The sequence below is a fragment of the Hemiscyllium ocellatum genome, chromosome 12 (genome assembly GCF_020745735.1).
Source record: "Hemiscyllium ocellatum isolate sHemOce1 chromosome 12, sHemOce1.pat.X.cur, whole genome shotgun sequence".
In the NCBI taxonomy this organism is placed as follows: domain Eukaryota; kingdom Metazoa; phylum Chordata; class Chondrichthyes; order Orectolobiformes; family Hemiscylliidae; genus Hemiscyllium; species Hemiscyllium ocellatum.
In genome coordinates, this window is record NC_083412.1 from 26,959,561 (window position 1) to 26,965,560 (window position 6,000).

Below are 6,000 nucleotides of genomic sequence, written 5' to 3' on the forward strand. Positions count from 1 at the left end.
CCACCTTTGTCTAGCTTCTCTCTGCCTCTGTTTACTTCTCCCATTACTCTAAGCCTGTCGCCCCTTACTCTTATTTATCTCATTCCTTATACGTGACTATCCTGGCATAGTTTGCTGTCTTCATGCGATCATCCTGCCAAACTAAATTCCGTCCGTTGGCTACATCTCTCCTGAGACTGGCACACTATTCTCCTGTTACTGGTATATCCCACTACACGGTCGCTCTACCCTATTAGTCATAGATAATTCGGCCTGTTTTCGCTTCTCCTATTCTCCTATGCCTGGCACATCCTGCTCCATGATTGCTCTGCCCTTTAGTCAGAGATAATTCTACCTGTTTTTGCTTCTTTCTGTTTTCCTATGCCTGGTACATCCCGCTCCACGATGGCTCTGCCTTATTAGTCAGAGATAATTCTATCTTTTCGCTTCTCACTGTTTAGTATTTGCATGCGCAGCCTAATTTTATAATGTAAGCTTTTGCAGAAACAACACCTGGTCCCTTATTCTGCACAATGTCAACCCTATACCTTACAATCAGCATCTACAGGCACTTGCGGCTTGCATTGCACGATCATGAATCATATTCGAGAGTATGGTGCTTTAAAAGCACAGCAGGTCAGGCAGCATCCGAGGGGCGGAAGAATCGACGTTTTGGGCATAAGCCCTTCATCAGCAAATGAGTTATTTTGTCAAACTTTAATTCAAATGTTCACAGCATTGCAGTTTGCAAAAAAAGTCCAAATGCTGTAAAAATAGAATTTGCAATTATCAAAGGCAACACACAAAAAGAAGCTTGAGTTTAATGATTCACAGTATCTTTTGGAAGCTTAAGATTTACTACTGAAAGCAAAGTCTAGCACGTAAAATAATACAGCAAGAAATAAAAAGTATTTACAGGAATTATAAACCAACATTTTCTAAATTAGAAATATCTGTAACAACATGTTCTAGTCACACTTCCTTCTGCAAAACTGAGACTTAACAGTCATGAATAATAAAACCTCATTATCAATTGAAGAGGTGTAATAAAGAAAACAGAATAATAAACTTGAAAACTATAACTTCCGCACTGTATATGTATCTGCAGACCCAAGATTCTCTTTTTTTCATGATTGATAAATTGATTAGTTACTATTATGTTGGGACAAACTATTTCTAAATCTTATCTGGAGGAGCCGGTTTTGGACTGGGATGGACAAAGTTAAAAATCACACAATACCAGGTTATAGTCCAACAGGTTTATTTGGAAGCACTAGCTTTTGGAGTGCTGCTCCTTCATCAGGTGGTTGTGAAGCAGGACCATAAGACAGAATTTATAGCAAATGATTAGTGATACAATGATACATTGGACCAACCTAGATTGTGAAGTCTTTCATCTTTTAGAATTGATTTGCTGTTTTGGTTTTCTATTATGTAAATCCCGGAACTTCTTTTAAGTCACATTCTCAAGATAATTTAAGGTTTTCTAACAGAAGGTGACATTTCAGCTCAGACAATGCCTTAAAGGTGTGAGTCAGATCAATCTTGAATCAGAGTGGTTCGATTTCCAAAGTGGAACTTACAAATATTATATGGATTGATTGCCTGCAGGTTCTGCATTTTTTGAGCAAAATATAATGTATCTGCAAATATATTTCTGTAAATACACATTTAGCCCATAGACTTATATGTGTGTGCGCATGCGGGGGAGAGAGAGAGAGAGACAGAATGAGTGTGTGCATGTGTGCGTGAATGCACATGAGAGAGTATGTGTTTGCTGTGTGCAAGCTTGGTAAAGTGTGTGTGATGGAGTATAAGCCTGTGAGAGGGTGCATGTGTGTGCTTATGAGAGAGAGCTTGTATATGAGAGAGGTCTGTGTGTGTGTGTGTGCGCGTGTGTGTATGTGTGTGGGAGAGTGTATAATGCAATGGGGTCACCTGTAGTGTGACATGAACCCAAGGTTCCAGTTGAGGCCGTCCTTGTGGGTACCGAACTTGGCTATCAGCCTCTGCCTGGCCACTTTCCATTGTTGCCTGTCCTGAAATCTGCCTTGGAGGAGGGTCACCTGAAGGTCTGAGGCTAAATGTCCCTGACCGCTGAAGTGTTCCCCGACTGGGAGGGAACATCCTTGTCTGGTGGTTGTTGTGCGATGTCCATTCATCACTTGTCATGGTGTCTGCTTGGTCTCGCCAATGTACCCTGCCTCGGGGCATCCTTGCCTGCAGTGTATGAGATAGACAAAGTTGGTCGAGAAGGTGTTGGTGAGGCTCTTATCCTCATTGATAATGTGTTGCAGGCTGTGAAGAATGTGATTTTTGTTTTTCAGCTCCCAGGAAGTACTGGACAAGTGAACAACCAGGAACACTAAAGGCAACTACCAGCTGGTCTGACCAAAGAACACACCCGTAAACTAAACACATTTATCAAGACTTTTGACCCAGTCCTTCAGACTTCCCAATACGCTCTCATCCCACGTACCTCTTGTGTAGGAGACTTCTACCACATTCCAAAGATACACAAAGCCAATGCACCAGGATGTCCCATTATATCAGGCAATGGGACCCTGTGTGAGAACTTCTCTGGCTATGTTGAAGGCATCTTGAAACCCAGTGTATAGGGGACCCCCAGCTTCTGTCGCGACAATACAGATATCTTATAGAAACTCAGCAGTTGAACTGAGAAAATTCCTCGTCACAATGGACGCGTCAGCACTCTACACCAGCATTCCCCATGATGACGTCATCACAACAATAGCCTCAGTACTCAACACCAACAACTGCCAGTCTATGAGCACCATCCTACAACTCATCCACTTCGACCACAATGTTTTCACCTTTGACAACCAGTTCTTCATCCAGACACATGGAACAGCCATGGAGACCAAATTTGCACCCCAATATGCTGATATTTTCATGCACAGGTTCGAACAAGATTCCTTCTCTCCGCAGGACCTCCAACCAACATGATACACCAGATATATTGACAACATTTTCTTCGTCTGGACCCATGGTGAGGAGTCACTGAAACATTTACACAGTGATATCAACAAGTTTCATCCCACCATCAGACTTAGCATGGACTACTCTTTAGTATCCATCTCATTCTTGGACACATGCATCTCCATCAAGGATGGGCACCTCAGCATCTCACTCTACCAGAAACCAGTGGATAAACTCACAATGCTACATTTCTCTAGCTTCCACCCGAAACATATTAAAACAACCATCCCCTATGGACAAGCCCTACACATACAGAGGATCGGAGGACCTTTTGTTCTCCAGTACTTTCCAGGAACTGAAAAACTATGCCATGTTCTTCCCATCCTGCAACACATTATCGATGAGGATGAGAAACTCGCCAAGGCCTTCTCTATACCTCCACTTCTTGCCTTTAAACAGAAACTAAACCTCAAACAGAATATTGTGCGCGGCACATGGCCTGGCCTTCAGGACAACATCAGCTACAACACTGTACAACCCTATTGCAGCAACCATTGCAAGACGAGTCAGAGTGTCGACACGGATACAACCATTACATGTGAGGACACCACCTACCATGTATGTGACAGGTACTCATGCGACTTGACCAACATTGAATATCTTATACATTGCAGGCAAGGTTGCCCTGAGGCATGGTACATCGGTGAGACCAAAAGATGCTTCGACAAGTGATGAATGGACATCGCACAACAATCACCAGGCAAGGGTGTTCCCTCCCAGTTGGGGAACACCAGTTGTTAGGGACATTTGGCCTCAGACCTCTGGGTGATCATCCTTGAAGGTGGACTTTGGGACAGGCAACAACGCAAAACGGGCAAGCAGAGGCTGATAGCCACATTTAGTACCCATGAGGATGGCCTCAACTGGAACTGAGGGTTCATGTCACACCACAGGTGACTCCACTGCACTGTACACTCTCTCACACACACACTCTTACATACTTACACGCTCATGCAGACCCTGTCTCATACACAAGCTCTCTCTCATACACGCACACATATACCTCCCACACTCACACCCAAGCACACACCCTCTCACAGGCTTATGCCCCATCAAACTCACACATGCACTTTACCAAGTTTGTACACACACAAACACACACTCTCTCACGTGCACTCATATTCACATGCACACACTCACTCTGTGTCTCTCTCTGGCACATGCACACACATATAAGTTTATAGGGTTAATTTGTATTTGCCGATACATTCTACTCTGCTCAAAAAATGCAGAACCTGCAAGCAGTCTATGCCGCCAGTCAATCCATACAATATATGTAAGTTCCACTTTGGAAATAGAACCAGTCTGACTTGAGATTGGTCTGACTCATGCCTTTAAGGCAGTGTCTGAGCTGAGATGTCACCTTTCATTAGAAAACCTTAAATTATGGATGTATGTATGCTCGCTGAGCCGGAAGGTTAAAATGTTTTCGAATGTTTCATCACCATGACTAAGTAACATCATCATTGAGAGCCTCCAGTGAAGTGTTGGTAGAGGCGGGACATATCACTTACACTTCACTGGTGGCTCACTGGTAATGTTACCTAGTCATGGTGACGAAACGTCTGAAAAGAAACCTTCCAGCTCAGCGAGCAAACTTACATCTATATCCTCAACCTGAGCTACAAATCTTCTCAAAAATTGCTAACCTTAAATTAGCTTAAGAATGTGACTTAAAAGAAGTTATGAGATTCACATATTTAAAACCAAAACCAGCAAATCATTTCTAAAAGATGAAAAACTTAACAATCTGGGTTTATTCAATGTATCATTGTATCACTGTAACCTTTTGCTATAAATTCTGTGTCTTACGGTTCTGCTTCACAACCACCTGATGAAGGAGCAGCACTCTGAAAGCTAATGCTTCCAAATAAACCTGTTGGATATAACCTGGTGTTGTGTGATTTTTTAAATTTGTAACGCAACCATTTCCACTATTCATACTCATCAATAAAGAAAACTGACATACTGACTATTTTAAGGGGCACTCAAGTCTTTAAACTGCTTTCAGTCCTTCTATCGAAAGTTTGGGGAAATGCAGTTGGAGCATATGTGTAATACACAATAGCACAATGGGATATTGATATTAAAATCCTGGTTAAGCTATCATTTCATTAAATGTTAGGAAGTACATGCACATTTCTTAGCATAATATATGGGGATTGTTTATGACAGTCATTTGGTACTGCTAAACCTTAGACATGATTAAGATTAGGCCCAAAATTGTTACACTTGCTGCTCTTGTTTTTAGTTGATGCCACACCCCATTCGTTTAGTTCTGAATTGTTGCAGCTAAATGGCAATACAATTTGAGCAGAGCGGATTCAAATTTAATGCATAATCTGTATGTTAGTCATGGAAGATAATCCATTGGACACACTGTTCTATCATCCTCTGTCTTAATTATAATGCTATTGAAAAACGGTGTTTAGGAAGACCAGCTGAACTCTGACTGCCTGATTTTGCACTCTTGCTGAAGAGGAATCTTACTTCTATTTGCCTGACAGACACAAGGGGCAAGATACACATCGCTATCAGACCTATGTCTACCCCAGCCTGTCAGCCCGTCAGTGAAGATTGTTGACCAAATGCAAATGAAATAACAAGCTAAAACTGAGAAATTAGCAAACATGTGAGTTGGAAACAAAGGAAGTGGCTAGAAGTCAGGCATAAAATATAATCCAAAAAACACACACTTTACCAAGTTTGTACACACACAAACACACACTCTCACGTACACTCATATTCACATGCACATACTCACTCTGTATCTCTCTCTCTGACATGTGCACACACATATAAGTTTATAGGGTTAGCCTAACCACTGGAGTGTTAGCCTTTAAGTGGAGGCTAACATGTGAAGAGGTAGTTTGTCTGCAGCTTTATAATGTTTTGGTTGGACTACATTTGGAACATTATTCAATTATGGTGCATTTCAGAAAAGACATTTTTAGGATCTTGTGGTGCGGTAGTAGTGTCCTTTCCATTGATGTAGGAGGTCTGGGTTCAAGTCCCACTTTC